We start from the raw sequence: 23,931 nt of genomic DNA, 5'->3' as shown, positions 1-23,931 counted from the left end.
CAAGGAGGATGCTGGGGAAAACCATATGCTGGCAGTCTGGTATTTAATGGGCAGTTGTTACACTGAGATGCAATGTGCGGAAGCCTTCTGACGGAGCCCGGGGTCTCAGGCCACAGTCCCAGCACATCCATATGGTACAGGCATGTTCACTCGGCTTATCCTGAGGCCAGGCACACCCACTGAAACTGTATCCCTGGGCTCAGATAAACACAGACCTTGGGAAAGCACAGCTGTGCAGAAAGGGATGGACACACCTCGTTCTAATTAAAGTGAGGAAGAAATGGTTAACAGAAAATCTAAATCATCATGGTGCATTAGCTCCACAATCAGTTGGGGTTCCCCTCCCCTTCTTCCTGGTTCACCTTCCTTCTCCAGCTGTCCTCCTTCCATCCTCCCTTCCATGTATATACAAGGTTCCAGAATTCCTCACCTGAGTTCAAACACTTTGCAAAGTGTTAATACCTTACTCAAACCTTAAATGCCTCTATTACTGCTTAGGGATAGGCCCACAGTCTGCAACTGGAGGATGCCCAAGCTACAGATGGCCACAACCAGAGCACCACAACCAGAAGGAGACCAGGAAGGAGAGGATACAGTACCTCCATGACCCCTAAGTCTTAGGACCCCCAAGACACCCAAGCCATACCCTTCGCCTCCCATACAAAACCCCAGGACCAAAATTCACCTGGATTCCCTGGTGCCTCAGATGGTAAAGAATCTGCCTGCAATGCAGGATGCCAGGATTCGATCCCTGGGTTGGGAAGATCCCCTGGAGAAGGGAATGGCAACCCACTCCAGTATTCTTGCCTGGAGAATCCCATGGACAGAGGAGCCTGGTGGGCTATAGTCCATGGGGTCGCAAAGAGTCAGACATGAATGAGCGACTGACACACATCTATTATGAGTCAAACATTATTCGAGGTACAGTGGTACATTATCCCTACCCTTGAGAGCAAAGTGGTTCATTCATTCAAAGAATGCAAATCACACATAGCACATACAGACAAATCTCAAATCACACCTTGACCCTCCAAGAACTCTCACTATAGAAGGCATACAAGGTCTATGTAACTATGGTAACAGGGCCATAAATAAGCATTCAGAGTATGAAATGTCACAAACAGTACGTCAGAAAGGATAAACCCAGGGTAAGAACACTGCGTACCAGAAGTTTAAAAGAGGGAAGAATAACTGGGCTAGAATGGAGAGGAAAGGGGAGTCTCAGGAGAGGGAAAGAAAAAAATGTAATCCGGGGCCAATGAAAGTACGGTAATCCTTCGTCCTCCAGCTGGGACCAAGGGCAAACCACTTCACTCCACTGGGTCTGAGTCTCCTCAAATTGTCTTTTGATTAAAAGACAATTCTTTCCTCTGAGATGGGAGTTTGAGGAGGGCCACAAGAAGCCATGCAGAGGAAGCATTTTTCAAAAAGGAAATGCATTCCATTTAATAGCATGCCCTGAGGCGTGTAGGACTCTGATGACCAATCACATCAGCTTTTCATTTTGCTCTTGTTCTCCCTATATTTCTATTGCAACATGTTTTTAACAGATATTCATTGGGCACTTGCCATGAATGCACTATGGAAAAGAGACCAAGAGAGTGAGAGGGGCTATATTCCACACACAGGAACCAAAATCACTGTAAATAAGGGCTCTGTGATGTAGGCGAAGCTGCTCAGAGGCAGGCCTAGGGACCTGGCCTCAAAGGGCAATGAGGCTTGCCTGTAGCATGTTCACCACCAACTGAGCATTCCACCTTCATCCAAGCCCCAAACAGCACTCGGCCAAGAACCAGTCCTGGGTCCTGACCTGGGGCAGGTGGCAGGGGGTAGGGCATGGCCTCTGGTCACCAAGGTGACCTCCTGACGTGCAAATCTGCCCTCATTCTGCTCCAAGCCCACCGATGGCTCCCTGCCCCACTTAGACCATTCCTGACGTGGCCCCTGCCTACCCTGTCAATCACTCCCCTCCCCACCTCCCACCTTGTCCTGGGCCTACACGACTGCTCAGTATACGTTCAGGGGACACACATGTTCCCTAAAGGCCCTTCTCTTCACCCGGGGCCTGCTCCTCTGTGAGCTTCTCACCTTAGCCTAGTCCCTCTCACACTGTGTTCCTAACACATCAGCTTGCCTACACACTTTTTTTTTTAATATACTTATTTAATTACTTGTTTACTTGGCAGGTTCTGGGTCTTAGCTGCAGCATGTAGGATCTTTTAGTTGTGGCACATGGGATATAGTTCCTGACCAGGGATCGAACCCAGGCCTGCTAGCATTGGGAGCTCGGAGACTTGGCCACCAGACCACCAGGGAAGTCCCTGCCTGTGCACTTCACTTGATGGGAGCACAGTGATCCATCCCCACAATTTGACCAGCATAGCACTTCTCTGAATGCAGAGGCAAGGTGGTCATCCTAATTCCACAGAAGATCAGAGACCAAAAGACCATGTGATCAACCAAGGTTGATCGTGCAACCAAGAGACACGGGCTCCTGTGTGCGCTGTAAAGACTTTTCACGCTGGGATGTCTTCAAGTACACAGCTTCTCAGCACGTGCCTCAAACAGACACTCTACCAGGCTGTCCGCAGCTCACACCCAAGTAATGTTCAGCTGCTCCAGAGTCCTAGGACCCACCTGAGAAGCAGTGTGCCCAGGCTGACCCACAGAGCACTGGTTTTCTTTACAGTTGGTGGCAGACAGAAAAACCACCACCCCTGCAACATGTCTGCATACAAGCTCCAGAATCCATGAATATGTTACTTTACATAACAAAGTGAAAGTGAAGTCACTCAGTCGTGTCCGACTCTTTGTGACCCCATGAACTGTAGCCCACCTGGCTTCTCCATCCATGGAATTTTCCAGGCATGAGTACTGGAGTGGGTTGCCATTTCCTTCTCCAGGGGATCTTCCCGACCCAGGGATTGAACCCGGGTCTCCCGAGTTGCAGGCAGACACTTTACCATCTGAGCAACAAAGGGGCAATACAAATAAGTTTCAGGATCTTGAAATGTAGGGGAAAGTAGTCTGAATTATCCAGGTGGGCCTAATAATAATCACAAAGGTCCTTAGGAGAGGGAAATGAGATGGTCAGTCGGAGGAGACATGACAATGGACATAGAAGGCAGAGAGGCAGAGAGATGGTTTCAAGACGATTTAAAGACCTTATACTACTGGTTTGGAAGATGGAGGAAGAAGGGGTTAATCAGCTGAAGAATGCAGTTAGTTCAGCCACTAGATGCTGGAAAAGGCAAGGAATGGATTCTCCCCCTAGAGCCTCCACATAGAGGCCACCGACACCTTGATTTCAGCCCCAGAAGATTCATTTTGGAGTTCTGATGTCAAGAGCTATACGATAGTAAGTTTGTGGTATTTCAAGTCACTAAGTTGGTGGTAACTTTTTAAAATTAAATTTTACTGGAGTATGCATGTGTGAACATACGTGCATGCTCAGGCATGTCTGAATGCAATCCCATGGACTGTAGCCCACCAGGCTTCTCTATCTATGGAATTTTCCAGGCAAGAATGCTGGAGTGGGTTGTCATTTCCTTTTTCATATTGGAGTATGGCTGGGTTACACTGTTGTACAGTGGTAACTTTTTATTACAGCAGCAATTGAAAGCTAATTACTTACATAATTTCAACTGCCACGTAGATGAATTGCATCTCAAAGCCACACACACACACACACAGAGTTGTGCTGTCATTCTCCCCTCCGGCTGACCGATCACTCTCACTGCGCCCTCTCCCACCCCCGCTTCAGGCAGACGTGGAATGCTGATCCACGAGCACCGCGACTGTAGATTTTGCCATCCTACCCAGACGCTTCTTCGTGGTGATGCTGGGGCTCATCTGGAGTAGAAGAGTGGTTAAGAGAATGGGCTCTGGGACTGCCAGAGCTGTGTGCAGATCTCCTCACTTTCCAGCTGTGTGACCTTGGGCAAGCTTCTCAACCTTTCTCAGCAATGGTTGTGTCATGATTCCTGAGAAGACTCCTGCCCTAATAAACACAGTGAGAGGTATGCTATGAGGGGACACATGAAGTAGGCAGGGGATGCCCACAGGAAGTGGCATTTCCAGGTATGACGTTTCCAGCAGCCAGACCTTGGGGGCACAGTGGGAGAAGCGGCAGCCGTGCAGGTCAGAGCAAGGTGGAAGAAGGCACCAACCAGCAGACTGAGGACTGTGTTCTGCTGTTGCTTGTGGTGGGAACTGGGCGACCCAGGGACTCCGTTCCTGCAAATTGCTCAAATCGGGGGAAACTCAAGGCAAAGTGACTAGGTCGGCCCCCACAGTCCAGGGCCGAGGTCACGGTCAGCCCTTGCCCCTGACAATTATTAGCTTTCTGTCATAATGAATGCATGTACAATTGAGCCAGTTATATACCAGGAACCCAGGAAGTTCTAGCTTGGTGTGACAGAGGAGCCTTAAGGGCTTACAGTCAGGGTCCGCCGTTAGAGAACACAGAGAAGGCCACTCACAAAGCTGGTCAACAGCTTTGGAAGCTATTTCTTCAGGAAACAATTCTGAGCTTTTACCTACTACACACGTTTTGATATTTAATGAGCTGAAAATTAAGAATACTTGCTTGTTGCCTATTACTTAAAAAAGCCAGCGCTGTGACCTCAGGGTGTCACATTCTTAGTTAATTAACCACCCCCACTTGCTGCACTAATGGCAGCTTTTAATTTGTTCCGATGAGAGCTAAGGAGTAAAGCCGGGGCACCCTAGCTGGGCTGTGATCCCTCTATGCTAAGCAGAGCAAGAAGCAGCAAACGCAAAGAGAATGGAGAAAACAGCTTTTACTCTGGAAGCGGGAGGGGAAGGAACACCCTTAAGTGCTCGAAAGGAATAAAATTCAAAAGGCAAAAACCTACACCATGCTCCACCCAGATGGCAAAAAAAAGGCAAAGGCCTGGAACAAAATTCAGCCATGGGGTGGGACCCCATATAGAGCAGCCAGCATTGCCACCAGGGGCCGACAGCCGGCCAGTTTCCTGGGGGAGCTGGGGGACCCTAGGCCTTTTGAAAACACCAACTTTCCAGAGCAACATTCCCATTCCAGCTCCAGAATAGCGTAAGTGCCACTGTGGAAAAACGCATTTTTAAAAGGACCATGCTGATTATAGTGCCCCCTTTCCAAGGGAAGACAGGCCAAACAGTAAGGCCTACATGAGACTGCCTTCAAATCAACTGTGGTGAAGGAACTTTCAGAAAGCCACTGAAGTTTCAGTGAACTGAGACTGGGGGAAAGTTTGAATAAGAGCATTTGTCAGGGAGAACTGAAAGAATGTTTTTTTGGGGGGGGCGCGATGTACAGCATGCAGGATCTTAGTTCCCTGACCAGGGATTGAACCTTGGGAGTGTGAAGTCTTAACCACTGGACTGCCAGGGAAGTCCCTGAAAAGATTTTTTTTTTTTTTTTTTTTTTAAGGCACACCAACCAAGTAACTACTTAAAATTATGGGCAACTCAAACATTCTATTGTACATAACATTTCCTTCACCTTGAGTTTACAAGCATGTCAATGAGGTTAAAAAGATAGCAGACAGCTTTGTGAAGCTTAAAATGCACAAGGGGAATGACGTTTCTGCCTGTGACCAATGGACATCACTGGGGCAAGAGGCAGAACAAGAGGCAAGAGGCAGAACATGAGGTCAATGTAGTTCATGCAGGTTCAGAGGGTTTCATAAATGAAGACAGATCCCACTTACTTCAGTTCAAACCTTTAGTTTAAACAAAAAACAAAAAACAGCAAAGGCAGAGAAGCCCCAGGTGATGTAAGCCGAGGAGAATGCTGGCAAACCCCAAACATAAGGAGAATAAATCACAAAGCCAGCTTGGGCCCGGCTCTATCTATCCAAGATATTCACGCCACATTCCCAGGAACTGTTCTCTCCCACTCCCCATCTAGAAGCGACCAACTTCAGACACGCGGGGTGCCAGCCAGCTGTCTAGTGGGGAACACACAAGCTCTGTGGGGGTAGTGCTGGTGGGTTCCCACCAGCAATTACCACGTCGGCCCAAAAAGACCCGGAGATCTTAAGCTAATTAGAGAGATTTGCTGGAGGAGGTAGGAAATAACTTCTCCACAGCATCGCCTGTGCACCAGACCAAAGCCGTAATCATGATTCATCTCTGACATGTTGCTAATCATTGCACACATGTTCCTAATTTCACGCTCCCCGAAGGAAAGCTGAAGGGACAATTGTTTCTGAGCTCTAACATGGAGCCAACCTATGCCAAGTTACCATGTGTCCTGCTTATCAAACTGAAAGCTCTAGTTTTCATCTGAGCGTCTTTTCACTCTTTCGCCCTGCCTCCATGCCCACCCTCGAAAAAGAAATCCATTCACTAAAGACAGAAGTGTGGGAAGGCATGCATTATTTCTCAGAAATTTTTTTATCTTTTTTTTTTTGCGATATCATTGACATATAATGCTGTGTAAGTTTAAAGTGTACAAAGTGTTGACTTCATACATTTATGTATTGCAGTATGACAGCAACTTTTTCTACATGGTGGTGGCCTAAATGGGATCTAATACATTTTAATATAACCTTCCTTGCTACAGACTTCATAATTTTCTCTTTACCTTGCCCCTGGAACATGCAAATACAGTAAAAGCCCAGATATCAATACACACACACACATACACACACACACGTGCACGCTGACTTTTTTCCTCTTGTTTAAAAACAAAACAAAACTCTGCAGCCGCCCTGGTTTTCACAAAGCAAAACCCCAAGTACTTTTTCCAATGAGTCTGTTAAGAATCTGGGCGGTGTGTTCTCTCGTGGCTGATACTCGCAAATAGACAGGATTGTTCCATTTTTCCAATTCCCCGAATGTTAAAAGCAAGCTATAAAACATGCCTCTGGACGAAGAGCCAGGCCTCTCCCCTCCACTTGCACACACCACTCCCATCCACGCAAATGAGAACCGCATGTTAAAGTGCCAGCATCCTTAAGGTAACTGTCAACATATCTGCAGTTTCAAAAGCACACATGGGCAACGCATGGACACACATGACCTGGTTTTCTGTAAATACCAGGTACGAGGGGGAAGCAAACACCAGCCACCCGAGCACACACCCGGCCAATTGGCTACAGGCTCGCTCTCACTTTGCTCGGAAAGGCGATTACAAAGACTTCACTCCAGAAACCCAAGAAAAGTTTCTTTCTGCGAGGGCAAAATAGTGATTAGACAGCAGAGGAAAAAATTAAAGCTATAAACATGATTGTTATGCCTAAGCTCAGAGGAAATGTTCGGATCAAAACAAAACTACTAATAAAAAGCCTTAGGACCACACAGAGAGCGAGGACTGAATTGTGCTGACTTCAAATACAGTTTCCAAGGCCGGGGGATGGAGCCTCCAAATGCTGTATCACATCTGGAATTCTGTTTTTACAGCACAGATGCCTGCAGAAATGGGGAACCGTGGCGTTGCCATGGGGACCCAGCCTCCTCCGGCGAGGCCGGTCCCCTGGATGCCCCACACATGTGCTTCCTCAAGGTGGATTTCACATCTTCGGAAATTATGGAAGGCTGCCTTCTCAGGTTTTAGTGCTAATTGAAACATCACAGGCTGCTCTATAAAGCAAGGCGACCCCTTTTGTCGGCCTATTATTTCTGTCCACATGGTGGTCTTGGACAGAAAAAACTTAAAATAACAGCGGGAAGCAGCAAGTCAACATTATACCCCTTTTCATAAGTTACTTGTGGCTTTCCCTCCTTCGCAGCCATCAAGCATCCTTTTTAAACTTTCCTGTCTCTGGCTGCAAAAATCCAAGGCAGTCCCCTGTGCTCCGGGCCACCTCCCATCACCTGCTTTAGGGAGGGACCAGGCTCAGGATCCAGGGCTGCTTGGCCGGTTGCCGGAAATGAGCCACTAAGGCCATCCCAGCAGCGCTCCTGCCATAGCAGGAGGTCTTCTCTTTTAATTGCTGATAACCCCTTTGCTGTTAAGGGGAAAGAGTTTCTAGAGCCCCTAGGAGAAGCCTGTGAGAAACACTCCTCACCCCACTTCCCCCAGAAACATTCCTGGGGGAAACCTTCCCCCCCAGAAACAATTCTGGGACATTCCCAGAGCTCTGGAGAGACCACTGAGCACTTTCCAGAGTCATGTTTAGACACAAAGAATTCAGAGACTCCACTTAGAAATGAGGGGGTGCATCTTGGCTTCCTCCTTCTCTGGGAAGCAACCCCCACATACAACTGACCCCTCCGGGTATGGGCTCAGATACACACACACCCCATAGGTGCTGGAAGGTGCTTCCCATTGTCCCTCATCTGCCTCCCTAGGGCCACAACAGGCTCAGAACAGGGGTAAAGACCCTCATCTCTCTTCTCCCTGGGAGCACTCTTCCATCTGTACTGACTAGAATGCCCTGAGCCAAAACTCCAGTGACCTTCCTAATATGTATCTGCCTCTTTGCAAGGTCTGGCCTTTCTCAGATTTCACGGAGGAGAGGAAGAGTCAGCCCACCCAGAGGTGAAACAATAGTCGCCAAGCCCCACGGGTGGGTTGAGGGGACTCAGGCTTCCTGGTTCTCAGCCCTGTGACCTCCCGATCCAACACTTTCATCTAGTCTGTTAGATACCACATCCCAAAGTGTCCCTGAGATGCAGCCGGAGTGTGTGTGTGTGCATGCCTGCGTGTGTATGTGTGTGTGCTCTCTCGTGCGTGTGCCTGAACCCAGTCACACAGAAAAAAAAGCACCAGGAAGTCAGCAGTGTGGCTCCAGGTGTTAACACTTAGCGCATCCTGCCCAGCCCCCACCAGCTTGAGGCTGGCCTCCTGGGAGCCGGACACAGCAATTAGGCCCTTCCCGGGCCGGGCGCCTTTGTCCCCTTGCTAACATCATTAGTGTCTGACTTCCTGTGCACAACGGGGGCCTCCCAGGGGGCAATCGCCGGCTGACCGGGGCAGGGCATTAGACTTCCTTTGTCAAAGACCCTCAAATGTTAACAAGCATGTGAACAAGCTTCTCCTCCGCCCCCCACCCCAGTTGCTCCTCCAGCCCACCAAACACTCCGGGGGCAATTCTCAACAGTCTTGGTTCTCCCAACTGGGGGGAATCTTAGTTCCTGAGAACAGTATGAAGTCTCCATGTCGATTTCCTAGAGTTGTTTCCCTACAGGCGGGCCACTCGAATTTGCTGAGTACCTGTTACTTGCTCTGCATTACGGAGAAAGCAATGGCACCCCACTCCAGTACTCTTGCCTGGAAAGTCCCATGGACTGGGGAGCCTGGTAGGCTGCAGTCTATGGGGTCGCTAAGAGTTGGACACGACTGAGCGTCTTCACTTTTACTTTTCACTTTCCTGCATTGAAGAAGGAAATGGCAACCCACTCCAGTGTTCTTGCCTGGAGAATCCCAGGGATGAGGAAGCCTGGTGGGCTGCCGTCTATGGGGTTGCACAGAGTCTGACACGATTGAAGCAACTTAGCAGCAGCCCTGCATTAAGGAGGCTAAAAACGGATAAAGATGACAGTGCTCAGACAACATAAGACAGGGACTGTCCGACCCCCAGCCTGCAGCCTGCCTCAGCACAGGTGTCCCACTCAAGCATGCTCATAGGCTGAAGTGCAAGATGGTCTCAAGATACAAGGATGTGCTGAAGGTTTGAGTAACATCCTGAGGCTTTCAAACACTAATCATATCAGAAAAATGGATAGGAGGGGGGAGTCTGAGTTGTTTGATAGCTTCAAACCACTAAAAACCTCTCACTGACCCTTATCCTTCCCAACAGAGTGCTCCAGCTTTTTATTTGGGGACACAGATGTCTGAGGATTTGGGGAGAGCTGTGGTCCACGTGTATGCATGTGAGTTCTTCAGGAGGATTCCTGAAAGCCACCCAGGCTCTCACCTGCCTGCCTTATTGATAGCTTAACACCAGGTCTACAGGGGGAGCGGTTTAGGGACCCAGGGGGAAACTCTGGCAATTAAAAAAACAAAATTCAAATGAGGGAGGGAGGTGGTTAAATGTAAGATCTCAGTTTTAAGTAAAACTCCAGATTAATGCCTCAGCTGTTATCCTTTGTAGCCAGTATTTGTTCCAACTGAGTAACTGAAGGCTTTGTCTAAGACTCTGGGACTCATGAACTTAAAGTGGGAACGTAAAAGCAACCATTTCTGCTGTTAACCACCTGAACCCACGAAGAGCCTCTATCACTTTTAAGATCACAGGTGACAAGTCCCGTTTGCAGTCAAATCTTTTTTACTGAGTACAAGTTTTTTTTTAAAACATAAAATACTATGTGAATTCTTATTCCTTCCCCCGCCCCCGCCCGCCTTTGGCTGAATAGGAAGGAACACACTCATAGTGTCCAGAAGAAGGAGAGAATGGCTGAGTTTCCCACTCCTGCTCAACTGCTTCTTCCTATCTTTGGTATCTGTTGTCAACACACAAAATTAGGTTAGGTCTGGGACACATTCTCAAATATTTGCCGAAGAACCACTAGGGAGGATAATCTCAAACCCCAGTTTCCCAAAATGAAGAATAATCTACAATTTAGACTTCTTACTCCAGACATACCAAAACTTATTCAAGATTCAAAAGTTAGATATCGGTAAAAGCAGAGAAAGGAGACTGTCACCACCAAGATGCCAAGACCCCCACAAGTTGATTCTGATGAACTCTACAAGTTTCAAAGAGTAAATCAGTTCGTCTTTGGTTCTGGTTTTTACCTTTTGCCAAACCAATTTCTAAATAGTAGGTGAGCGGAAGGATATATTCAAACACTAATGATCCCTGCAACTTGAAGTCTCCCTACTTCTTGGATGGAAGCCAGTAGTCTCCCTTAAACTATAAGCAATAAATCCAGAAGGCTCTCTTTCCTAGTTTTCCATTGATACCACATGGAATTCCCATTAAAATACTCCCATGCAAACACACACACAATGACATACCAATTAAATCATTGTGTGATTTAGGCCAGGAAACAATTGTTTGCCAAAAACTATTCAACTTTGTTTTAATTTCCTTGAATGGCCAGAATGTCATTCTGAGAAGGAGGGCAAAGCATAAGGTAAAAAATAAGTATCAATGTCTCAGTTGATTTCAGATTTAGATAAATATTCCTTGTCAGTGAAGGAGAGCATGCAGAGTTCCCAGGAATGAGAGTTCCCTGCCTCACCTCCCCAGGGACTCTTGGCACAGATTGGTATAGAGGTAAATTAGCCAATACGTGTGAGGCGGACAAGGCAAATAGCACAGCACTGACGGAGTGGTGCTGGTGGTGGATCCCTACTCCCCCAAGGTGGAGTGAAGCACGCAAATGGCACACACAACCTTCCTCCTTGACCCGCCAACAGAAAGAACGCAATGCACCTTAGCCCCTTCATCAGCGTTCTGTGGAGAAGTGCTTCCAGAATCAAAGCAACATGGTGGAACTAGATTAGAAGCCTGCAGTGGCTTTTTATCATGAAGTGGGTTTTATCATTAAGTTAGGATAACAGACACTTACCAGAAAAAAAAAAGAAGCAGTGATTAGGTATTTTTAAGCAAATAAAAAAGGGAGGTCCAAAGGTTCTGGCTAACATGATTTCAAGCTGAGAATGAGCAGCTGGGTGGACGTGAGGCCAAGCTGTCAGGCTCTGTGGGACATGGAGCCACGTCAGCCATAGGAGCACCGAGGAAGCGGGGACACTGAGGAAGTCCCCTCCTCCCCAGGCCGGGTGGGACCAGGAACCAAGTCCTATCGGCTGCTTCCCCAACTGTCCACGAGGGGCGCAATACTCGGTGGTTCTCAAATAGAGAACCCTAGGCGTGGGTTTTCAAGTTTCTGGGAAAATAGTGGGCTTTTCTTTGAAAGGGGCTTTATTACTTTTGTAAATATAATAAGTTCAAGGCAAGAATGTGAACATCTTCTCTAGTCAATACTATTGTACTGTATATTGGGTTGGCCAAAAAGTTTATTTGGATTTTCCATCTTTTGGAAAAACTCAAACACTTCAAAATTGCTAAGAGACTAGATCTTAAACATCATAATTACAAAAAAAGGACTGATAATTTATGTAATATGATAGAGGTGTCAGCTAAAGCTATTGTAAATCATACTACAATATAGATGTATCCAATCAACCTAAATATACACAATGTTATCCCTTAAACTTACACAATGCTGTAGGTCAATATATGTGTATATCTCAATAAAAAGAAAAGTGTCCCTAAAATTCCTCCCCTCCGCATCTCTTTGGAAACTCTTTTAAATGATCTCTGTCGCATGTGTCACAAGGACTCTAACTTAAGTAGGATCCTAATACACACACCATTTATTATGATAAATGTCTACTAGCTAATGTAGCGGAGAAGGCAATGGCACCCCACTCCAGTACTCTTGCCTGGAAAATCCCATGGACGGAGGAGCCTGGTAGGCTGCAGTCCAAGGGGCCGCGAAAAGTCGGACACAACTGAAGCGACTTAGCAGCAGCAGCAGCAGCTAATGTAGCTCTACTAGCTGATGTAGTTCCTATTGGGAGAGCCATGTGGGTAAAATAGCAAAAAGATCCTAATGAGGTGAGAATTAAGGCCACTGGCAAATTTCTTAGCGTTCTGCTGCTAAGTTGCTTCAGTCATGTCCGACAATGTGTGACCCCATAGACGGCAGCCCACCAGCCTCTCCCATCCCTGGGATTCTCCAGGCAAGAACACTGGAGTGGGTTGCCATTTCCTTCTTCAATGCATGAAATAAAAAGTGAAAGTGAAGTCGCTCAGTCGTGCCCGACTTCTTAGTGACCCCATGGACTGCAGCCTACCAGGCTCCTCCAGCCATGGGATTCTCCAGGCAAGAGTACTGGAGTGGGCTCTAATTAGCCATCACTATTAAAAAGTAGCGGGCCCTTTCACCTGCTCTGAATGCAGCTGTGTATATGGAAAAGGCAACAAGGCAGATTCATCGAGAAGGCAATACACACAGGTTAATATTTCGGTAGGCTGCCTGTTGATGTGGGTACCTTAAATGTTGCTCTGTAGGGTAACCAAATTACTATGATTTACACTGTGTGTTTAAAAGAAAATTACACAAATTTAGGGGATTTTATGATTAGTTGGCTGGTCTCATGTGAATAACAGAACTGTGTAAAATTAAAAGGGAAATGGGCAAATCCAGGAAGCGGCTGACAACAGCTTTATCCTGCACGGTAATCATTTTACAGAGGCTTGGAAACCTCAGAGCGCCAACGCTTCAGAGCCCGGGGGGCTGGGGGAAGGCCACTGTGGGCAGATTCTCCAGGGCAAGCTGAGGAGATAAAATAATTCGCCAATAAAAACTGTATACTCCATTTTGTGATTAAAATCACAACACACATGTAGCATGAAGGAGGAAAAAGGATCTTGCCTCAAAAACTTAGCTGGTGCCCCAGAATTTATCAGCAGATGCCTTGAGGGCTAGAGATACACTTTACAGTGGGAGGGTCTTTTGAGTGATGGAGAACAATGCTCCTCCAGGAGTTTACCATCTGTCTTGGAAAACAAAGCTAAAAGACACTAAATTAGAGGCAGTAATGTTGTATTTATGGAATGAATGTGCTCAGTTATATAACTGAGCTCCAAGTAACAGAAGCCCAGAGACAGGGAAGTGAAGAGGGGAAGGCCCACCAGCCACCAGAGAAGTGTTTTCACAGAGGAGGCAGGTCTCTGGCCAGACCCTGCAGCATGTCGCACTTTCGGGGGTGGGGAGGGGTGGGAGAGGGTGGGCGTGGGGAGAAGACCCTTCCAAGCAGAGGCAGACAGAGAAGCATGTGGTCACATGGTGAACACTAGGGAAATGGCCCTGAGTCCCCAGGGATGAGGAGGAGCCTCCCTCACCAGCCAGAACGAACACTGGCAAGCTGGAGTGACCGACCCAACAAACCCATCTCTTTCGAGTTAAACACCCCAAAGTAGCCTGAAAGGATTGGCGCCATAGGGCTGGGATGGACAGGTGGGCTGGGTTCTGCACGTGGCACAGCCTGGAGTTTGGCAAGACCTAAACAGAGAGGGCCTAATAGACGTGAGCACAGCCTGACGTGGCAGGCGGGACTGCAGGGGAAGGGTGCAGGGACCTCCGATCCGGGTCGACGTGGCAGCGGGCTAGGCTGGGGGTGGAGAAGAGCAAGAAACAGTAAAACAGCAGCTTCAAAAGATGAACCAAAAGGACCAGAGAGCTGAATCAAAGGGAGGAGTCAGATCCTGGGGCCTGTGGACCGAAGGTGCCACTGACAGAAGAGAAGGATTAGAGCTGGGGTCTCATTCCAGAGTCCTCCTATTTTGAACATGGGCCTGATTTCCTGCCTGATACAGATGGAAGGCATTTTAGAAGGAGGAAGCGGAGTCCAGAGCACCATCAACTTCCAATTTTCACCTATCTTCCCTCCACGGCCAAAAATGTCACTAACTGTTGGAATCAGCGCTATAGACACTCAGGGTGGGAGTCAATATCTGCATTCTCTAATCTTTCCCACTCGATCCCACCCACCCTGACCGTCCTATCTATACTTGGGATAAACCAGTGCTAGGCTCCCAGCAGAGCTCACTAAAGACAGAAAGAAGGTGACTCAGGGACAAAGGCCCTTTTGTTAGCCTCTACCAACTCTTCAACAAAATTCCTAAAGATCAGAATGATGAAAAACAATCTTTAAAAATCTGACCTTGGCACAAACAGACAGAGACGGTGTGATTCCTCTCACACAAGGTACCCAGCATAGTCAACTCCACAGAGACAGAAAGTGAAATAAGGGGTTTGCCAGGGGCTGGGGGTGGTGGGGGATGGGTTTAGAGTTTCCATTCAGGAACATGAAACTCTAGACATGAATGGTGGTGACGGCTGTAAAACAATGTGAATGGACTCAATGTCACTTTAAAATGGTTAAAATGGCAAATTTTATGAAATGTATATTTTACCACAATTTTTGAAAAGGGGGGAAAAAACAACAACAAAGAAAGGAACTGAAGGATTCCGAGCACGAAAGGAATTACTAAAACGGTGCTGTAGCCATGTTTGCAGGAAGAATTAGGAAGGGGGACAACTGGAGGTGGGAGAGGCGGCCACTGCAGGCGTCCAGATGTGAGGTGAGAAGGATGGAGATGATGGGGGGACAATGAAAGGACCCGTCTGAGGCGGTTTTAAGGGGAAAAAAAATGGCAGGCCTTTGTGACAAATGTGATAGAGAGGTGATGATGGAATTCAAAGGCAACCTGAGGGCTCCTCTTTTGGGAAACCTGGAAGGTTAGTGATTTTATAGCAATATAGAGAACCCCGGGGAAGGAGTCTTTTCTTTTTTTTTTTCTTAAAAAAAGTGAAGGTGAGGTGACGACAGGGAATCTTCGATGTAATACCATATTTTTTTTTTTTTTGGAAATACAGGATTATAAGGCAGGAAGTCATGCATGAGGTCAAGCAACAGAATCTTAACGGCAGATGGGCTAATTAAAAGGAGGTACAAAAAAGGACCAAGGGCTAAGAACAGGGCTTTGTGGGATGGGACTATCCACATTTAGGGCCCATGAGGAGGAAAAGAAGATAGAAAAAGGGGGTTGGTAAAGTAGAAGAGGAGCCAGGAAAGACCATTAGGTAAAGGAGAATGGAAAAAAAAAAAAAAAAAGAAAGAACGTCAAATAGGTTTCATGTAACAGAATGTCAGGATGGATATTTTCTACATGAAAACCACCTTATTGATTACAAAAATCCCTGAGCAAATAAGTATATTGATGGCTCATTTAAAATAGCTTCTCCATATAAATAAATTCCTAGGTCTTTTGTTGCTATTCAGACCCATCCTCTGGTTTTCTAAAAAAGTAGGAAGCATATTATAAATACTACTTAAAGAAAATCTTTTCTTACATTTGTAAACTTAAAAAGAAAAACAAACGACATTAGCACTGGAAAAGGCATTTAAAAGAATCTGGTTCACTGTCAGGTTTTGTGTGCAGGATCAGAGCTTTGCATTCTGCCAGGAGAGCCATCCAATCTCCCGTGTTATTAAGGAGAAGAGCACAGGGGCCCTAAGTCATGACACTCCCAATTTCTGCTCAGCACTTCACACTTTTGTTGTTGTTTAGTCGCTCAACCAAGACTGACTCTTCTACAACCCCATGGACTGTAGCCTGCCAGGCTCCTCTGTCCATCATGGGATTTTCCAGGCAAGAAAACAGGAGTGGGTAGCCATTCCCTTCTCCAGGGGATCTTCCTGATCCAGGGATCGAACCTGCATCTCCGGCAGTAGAAGGTGGATTCTTTACCACTGAACCACCAAGGAAGACCAGTTTATAGTCTGAGCTACTGCTAAATTAGTTTTAAAAACAACAACAACAACAAAAAACAACACAATCTTTTGGCAGTTTTGAAATGATACTATCTTGGAAATGTAGAGGTAACCAACACTCAGGGCATTTTTTAGCCAAATACTCCTAACTAACTAACCTAATAGCATTCAGAATAAACAACAATACCCCAGAATTCAACAAGAAATTTAAAAAGATGGAAAGATAAGCTAGAACATTATTGATACAACTCAAAGTTATCAACCTAAATTTCAGTTCAAGCATATTCTTTTTGTCCAAACCTCCTGGAAATGAATTTTTGCACAAAAGCACAAATACAAATATTAATTTTCAGACCATCCTCTTTTGGACATTATTCATCATTAATGGCCATTAGACAGGCAGATATCCATAGTACTGCCAAGCTTAAGTGGATCAGTTTTGGTTTTGCGGCTAACAAGTTTTTCCCCAAAAGTAGGGGACTAAAGCTGAAGTGCGGTCATCTCTGAAATTTGATTCATCTCTGAGAAGAGGCCTGTAGGAAAATTACATCTCTTGAGTTTATTTCCAGATACCCAGAAGAGAGGCATATTTTAAGAAAAGTAACTCCTACACTGGTTAAATGCTTATCGCTAATGAACATTTATTGGGAAGTAACAGAACTATGACCCTCATAACCAGACTACACTCATGTCTTCCAGAAGGTACAGCTTCAATTCGTAAACATACTTTTTAAGGGCAAAAAAAAAAAAAGGAACTTCCAAGCTACCCAACATAGCAAATACCTATCTCAGTTTTAAAAGTTTCACGCTGTTTTGAAATTCTCCCCATACTTGAAGAACTCCAGGCCAACATCTTGTTGACTGATATTAAAGAAAGATTAGCCTCACTTTCCTCAGCAACAATCACCTTCTAGAAGATTTGCCTAAGAGGAAAACAAACACTATCTGATAAGGGAAAGGTGGATTCCATTGCCAACCTCTGGACTCTCAGACCTGGAGCATTCTAATCTGATTGCTTGTACATGGCATTCACCAAGGGGGCCTGCATGGTAGCAAGAGCAGACAGACCAGGGCTCTAAGCACCCCTGCCCCAACACTGTTATAGTCACAGAAAGCAGAAAACGTCATTTCAGACGGGACACATGGAGCCCTTACTCCTTGCTTCCCAACTCCCACCGAAAAGGGCCAAACATAGACTTTAGCACCTCTCAAAGACTTCAAGAGAGAGCAGAGGAGAGTGTGTCGGCCTGGCTAAGGACCCTCATGTCAGTGCAACTTCTTTCTTCCCAGATTTATTAACAGATGCAAGCCCGGTACTTATAAACAAAGGAGTCGTTTCAGTTTCTGCTTGGAAAGATGGGAGCCAATACGTTCCTTCTGGGAATTCAGGGTAAGAGCTTTACAAAAACAGTGTCCAGATGTGCTTAAAAATTCAGTCTGCTTCTTCCTTTGGGGTGCAGTGGAGGGAGAAACAAAAGGGTGGGAGAGTCGTCTTATGAAAAATTGAAAAGTTTATTAGTTTGGGTTTTTTTTTTTTTTTGGCTTGCAGACTAACCTGTCCTCTGCTGACAAACCACACAGGAGCACCTGAGGCAAGACTGTTGGGGCTTCCCTCCCTTGAAAGATGCAGGGAGGTATTTCCGGCTGACCACAGCGGGAGCCTGGGGACCTTCTCTAACTTCCAGAATGTCCCGAGTGACAGACGGTTCCACCAGGTGGTGATGAAATGGGAGAAGAGACTCTTCTGAAAGCTGAAGATTCTCAAAATGAAAATCAAGCATCTTTGTATCAAAACCACCACCCTTGGGACAAACCTTCATTTAAAAAACAAAAAAAAAAATGTCTTATAACTGAAATGTTTCATCAACGTCACATCCCAGTTCCAATCTGGACATTTGCTGAGATTTGAAGCTTCCTCAACCCAATGATTTCATTCCCAGAGTTCTTTCTAACCACAGAGAGATTTAAATAGATAGTCTATTATATAAAGTGTTTCTTGGTTTTCAGAGGGCTTTGGGTCCTGAGAGTGAATGAGTGTTTCAAGTACAGCATAAATAAGGGAGACAGAGAGCTAGGCATATATTATGAATAAAAAGATAATCCTAATAATAGTTTACATTATCACAAGCCAAAGTTTATGTGAGCAGCTAAGCTCCCTTTCAAAGCAGAGGGCAGCTGCTGGTACGGCGGAGGAAAATGGTATGTCAAAAATGTGACCTACCTTCAAGTTTGTTTAACTCCGCTGTCAGCCACCGCTTCCTTCCGCCACCTTACAATGCCATGGGGGTGGTGGTGGGATCCTTTCTGAAATGTGTTGTTTGCAAAGGCACGGAACTGTCTGAGCTAGACGGACTTCATCTCCGCTGCTCCTGGACAATCCTGACAGGGCAAAGTGACCCCAGTCAAGTGACCCCAGCAGAGAGGTGGCCCTGGGGTACTCTCCCACTGCCTCCCAGGAGTCAGGGGGACAGGTCCGGGATGAACAGCCTTAGTCCCCGCAGGCTGCCAGCAACCCTATGGAAATAGGCAGGGTGGCACCTCCATGCAGATGAGCCAAGTCACCAAGATCCTCCTGGCATCACACACTCCAAAATGGGAGAAAAAAACCCCAAACCCCTTTAACCCATAGCCCTAATGTGTGTAGACTGAGTATCTACTCAGTAAGTAATCCAGCCCTATTCACAGGGCACCCAGGATTTGCAGAGCGCACAAAGGGTCTATGGCACCCCACTCCAGTACTCTTGCCTGAAAATCCCATGGATGGAGGAGCCTGGTAGGCCGCAGTCCATGGGGTCGAAAAGAGTCGGACACGACTGAGCGACTTCACTTTCACTTTTCACTTTCATGCATTGGAGAAGGAAATGGCAACCCACTCAGTGTTCTTGCCTGGAGAATCCCGAGGGACGGGGGAGCCTGGTGGGCTGCCGTCTGTGGGGTCGCACAGAGTCGGACACGACTGAAGCGACTTAGCAGCAGCAAAGGGTCTAAAATCGACTCAGACGGGGGCCAGGAAGTGACACTCAGGTGGAAGAGCCTGCCTGAGTGAAGACTGGGTGAGGGAGCACCTTTGGGGAGCGGCCAGCTTCACGTTTCCAAATTAGAACAGTGGTGCTTCTCAAATATGTCTGTACTTACAGGGGGCAGGAGGCACATCAGAACAGGAGAAACAGTCCCTATGATTAATCTCCTTTTCAATTTCCATAGGTATGAAGCCTATTTCAAGATGTTTTTCACCGAAGACAGAGCTTTCTACAAGGGTTGAAGCTTCAACCAGCCCAGAGTGGAACAAAGAGAACTAGTTCCCATTAAGGAGCAGATCCTGAGGAGACTGGCCCCTTCCTCCCATGCCTCTCCTCATCCTCAGTCTCACCAGCAAAGCACAGCAACTCACTCAGTGAGGAACCAGCTGGTGGCACTGGGGAGACCGTCAAGAGTGCCTGTGAACCCAAACACGGGCCATCCTGTCCAGTGCCTTTCTGGCAGAGTACCACAAGTTACAGGCTACAGAAGGGAAACATCAAATCATGGGATGCTGGTAAAGGTTCAGGGGAAGTGTTCACAACCAAGCTGTATTTCTTGGGGTAAGGGTATTCAGAGGTGCAAGCGGCATGTATCACGCACATCTCAGTCCTTTCTGCAGGGGATTAAGACACTGCTCTATCACTGCTGAGGAGAAGGCAATGGCAACCCACTCCAGTGTTCTTGCCTGGAGAATCCCAGGGACAGGGGAGCCTGGTGGGCTGCCGTCTGTGGGGTCGCACAGAGTCGGACACGACTGAAGCAACTTAGCAGCAGCAGCAGCAGCAGCTATCACTGCTGCAAGTGGTTTAAAACCACCCAGCACCTTCCCAGGGCATCCTGTCATCATTCCTGTCTAAGCTCAGAGCTTCCGGAGGGCATGACCCTGGGAGATAAGACTCTTCGTCAAGAAAGCTTTCTCACTGTCCTCAAGCAGTAGGCCATTCTGGTCTCTGCATGGGTGACCTCTTCCCCAATCTCTCCCCATCTTTCCTCCCTCCACCTGCATCATAGACCCCTGTGGAGATGACCAGCTTCCTAGCAGCCTATCAAGCATTCTTGTCTCCTTGCCTGCCCGTTAGCACTGACAAGCAGAGTTTCCTTGTGTTGTTCTTATGAATTGGTAATTTCAGCCTAATGCAAAAAAGGTGGGGCGGGGGGAGCTTAATGGACATTAAATTCTACTTCTTCCACAAATATTTTTATCATTATCCATGGGACCCTCACCAAGGACCCACTAAAGCAACACCACTTCAACCTGGGCAGGTGGCAACCACTCAGGATGAGAGCACCTGGATGGAAACCAAGTGGACAGCAATCCCTTGGTGAGGGCATGCATGTGCATGTGACTATTTTCACATCTTCAGCTTTCCTAATGAGACAGCTAGGTATAAAATAAGATACAGAGATGTAATGCGCAGCACGGGGAAGAGAACTATTATTTTATAATAACTTTAGATGGACTAAAATCTGTAAAAATACTGAATCACTACATTGTAGACCTGAAACTAATATAATATTGTAAATCAACTATACTTCAAAAAGAAGGCAATTCAATGCAAATGGGGGTGCAAGGGAAACGGAAAATTAATCTCTCAGCTCTGCAATTACCCACAGGCAGACTTTCTGCCAAACAAACTATTTCTTATCTCTGGTCAGTTTTTATCTGCAGCTGCCCTCTCCCACCCCCGCCACCACTATGCACAGACCCAAATCCTCTCTTCCCCCGACAGTCGATGACAGAGCAGTCCAGGCCTCCGGGACTGTCAACACCCTGATGGAATTCAGGGCTCACGGGGAGTCTGAGGCACTGCCCTTGTTTATGGACTCAGTGATTGATTGGACCCTAAAAGCTCCTGGTCCAGAAGACTAAGTAGGTTGAAAGCAATCATTAACAATAGTGTAATGTTTAAAAAACCAAGAGATGCGAGGGGGTCTTTGGGCATGTGGACAAGTATACAGGAAATGTGAAGGATGGAGGCAGGTGGACATACTGAACACTTTCAGGTAAACACCAACAGACACAAATCAACAATGACAGAGGTGTTGATGGGGTGGGCACACTTTGTAGAAATAAAGCAACCTGGATACAAAAAAAATTGTTTTAGCCCCACCACACAGCTTGTGGGATCTTAGTTCCCTGACCAGGGATCAAACCCATGTGTTTGGCAATGAAAGCACAGAGTCTTAACCACTGGACTGCTGGGGAATTCCCTGTGTATGAATCAAAACAAAACAAAACAAAACCTTTGTGGAGGACAAATGCTACTTTTATTATAGAAAGAGCTGCAAAAATGGCCACAGGCTGGGTGTTTCTTTCTCAAAAGAGATCAAAAACAGACACCCAGGTGCAAGAGGCAAGAATCCAGATGGAAACAGAAGGGACCAACTCAATAAGGAAATGGAATGGGAAGGATAGAAAAATTACACCCTCTGAGTTAAAAGTTCAAGTTATCTCAATAAAAGCAATCCCTAAATTCTTCAGAATAATTCTAGTCTGACCGCCCCATTGTGTAAGTAAAGAAACTGTGAGTCAGAAGGTCACCCACCTTGTCGACAGTCATAGTTGGCCTGAGAGGCCCTCATCTCGCAGATCACACGGATATGAGACCGTCTAACAGAGTGACTTCTAGCCCAAGATCAGGATGCACAAAAGTTCCAGTAAAACAAGATTCATTTATATTCGATTCACAGGAAATGTGTGATCAATCCAAAATCAACCTGGGAAAAATCTATGTCTGAAGAAAGGTCTGCCAGCCAAATTACTGGTACAGATAGAATTCCCATGAAAATGCTTAGTGCTTAGATTCAGCTGTTTTCGTAATAAGCTATTAAGCCCAAAGATTCACTCAATCAATATTCTTATTTTAAAACCCTCATTTACTCAACATTTTCCCTAATACTTTTACCGAGCAGTATTTCATCCACACAAAGCATTAAAACTTACTCCGAAGGTAAATAAGAAGGTGGAAAGACTCGGTCCCACTCTAGTAAACTCAGAATGAAACAAATACACAGTGCCATTCAAATAACAAAGTATAAATAAAAATTATAAATGTCAACGTTTTTTAGGATGTGGAAAAACGAGCACACTTATTCACTGAAAGCCATCTGCCACCAATCATTATAAATGTATCTACTACGTGGCCAGGCACAGAGCTAAATGTTTTTAAAACAGTATCTTATTCAAGCCTCAAAACAATCCTGGGAGATAAACGATTATTAACTCATTTTACAGATGAAGAAAATTGCCCAAGGTCACAATAAATGGTAGCAAAAGGCAGAGCTGGGATTTGTGGACCAAATCTGTCCTCTTCTCAAAACACAAGTCTGCACTGTTAACTGGCTCAGTCGTTACAAAAGGCAAGCTGGTCAACCTGTAGTAAGAGCTATAAAACCTCTGCCCCGGTCATTCCACTTTGGGAAACACTATGTGCCAAGGAAACAAACCAAAATGGCAAGGGTGGGAGGGCAGGAAAGCAATCTGCATGAAGGCATGCACAGCAGCTTTATAACAGCAATAACCTGGAAACAGCCTGGGTGCTTCATCTACGGGGGGACAGGAGCAATAAAAGGGGCGGGGGCACACAGCATGGAAAGATACGGCCACAAAGAGCGACAGGTCTGTGAACTCCGTGACATCGAAACATGGGAAGATCGTCAGAAAACTAACATAAGTAAAAAACAAAGTGAAATTAGCCATTAAAAAATGCAGTGATTACAACTCTGCATCAAGATGTGTTTATGTATTCAAGAATGGAAGAAGAATCATTTAATGCTCATTATGCTTTTTTTTTTGCATTAAACTGAAGTTACCAATTAATAAAAGCAACACAAGGGACCTCTGCTCAAAGACATTATGATCCAGAATGTCCTTCTCTTCCTGATCCAAAGATGTGACATTTTCATATAAAAATAAAGAAAATAGCTCTTGTAATTTTAAAGCCCTTTCTTAAAAAAAAAAAAAAAGACCACCCCCTTAGGCTCTCGAGTAAGCCCTCTTTTATGTAAGATTAACAAAACCTCCTTATTTATAAAAACCTGTGGCTCATGAATTTTTTTGTTAGCCATTTAGCCAATTTAAGAACAAATATGTTGACAAATTGGAACATTATTTCTGTCCCCATTTGGTTTGCATTAATAAAAGGTCACACTCTCAGAATCTCACTCTTATAATGCATTTGGAAAAGTAACGCTATTTAAGACAGCATAAATACATGTGGGTGGGGAGATAGGCTTAAGAGTGTCTGAACACACACTGAGACGGAAGCCGTGCACTGGGTGCCTAAGGTGGGAGGTTTGCGCCCAGGCGCCTCTTCAGAGGATCTCGTCCCCAAAGAGCAGCAGGATATGCCCATGCAGGTTCTTCATCACACCCTGTCCAGGTTGACACGGGGACCCAGCAAATCCCCTGTGAAGCTAGAAGCACCCCCTAACCCTATCCGCACATCATTCCCCTGAACTCTCCAATGGCTTCCTGTACCTCCCAGCATCTCAGGGAACAGAAAAGCTCAATTAAGGAACATGCTAACTATTGTGTCTTTTTAAGATGAACGAGGTTGGGAAGTTGGGGCAGGAAATGGCCCACAGTTGGCCCAGACTTCTGCACATAAGGGAAGAAAAGCTGATTCCTCCAGTTGGCGAGACTGTTCCCTGCCTGGGCCCAC

The 23,931-nt window shown here is 46.1% G+C and overlaps 1 protein-coding gene across 1 annotated transcript in view; it reads right to left on the bottom strand.

Annotated features, from left to right (window-relative positions):
- The window catches only part of IL17RD (interleukin 17 receptor D), a gene marked incomplete at its 5' end in the record, with an annotated part of 68,180 nt that overhangs the window by 28,995 nt on the left and 15,254 nt on the right, over positions 1 to 23,931 (bottom strand). The gene's annotated exons all lie outside the window — the stretch shown is intronic.

This window comes from Bison bison, unplaced genomic scaffold, assembly GCF_000754665.1.
Source record: "Bison bison bison isolate TAMUID 2011002044 unplaced genomic scaffold, Bison_UMD1.0 scf7180017864304, whole genome shotgun sequence".
Taxonomy (NCBI): domain Eukaryota; kingdom Metazoa; phylum Chordata; class Mammalia; order Artiodactyla; family Bovidae; genus Bison; species Bison bison.
Note: the sequence above shows the minus strand (reverse complement) of the source record. Positions and strands in the feature narration are given on the sequence as shown.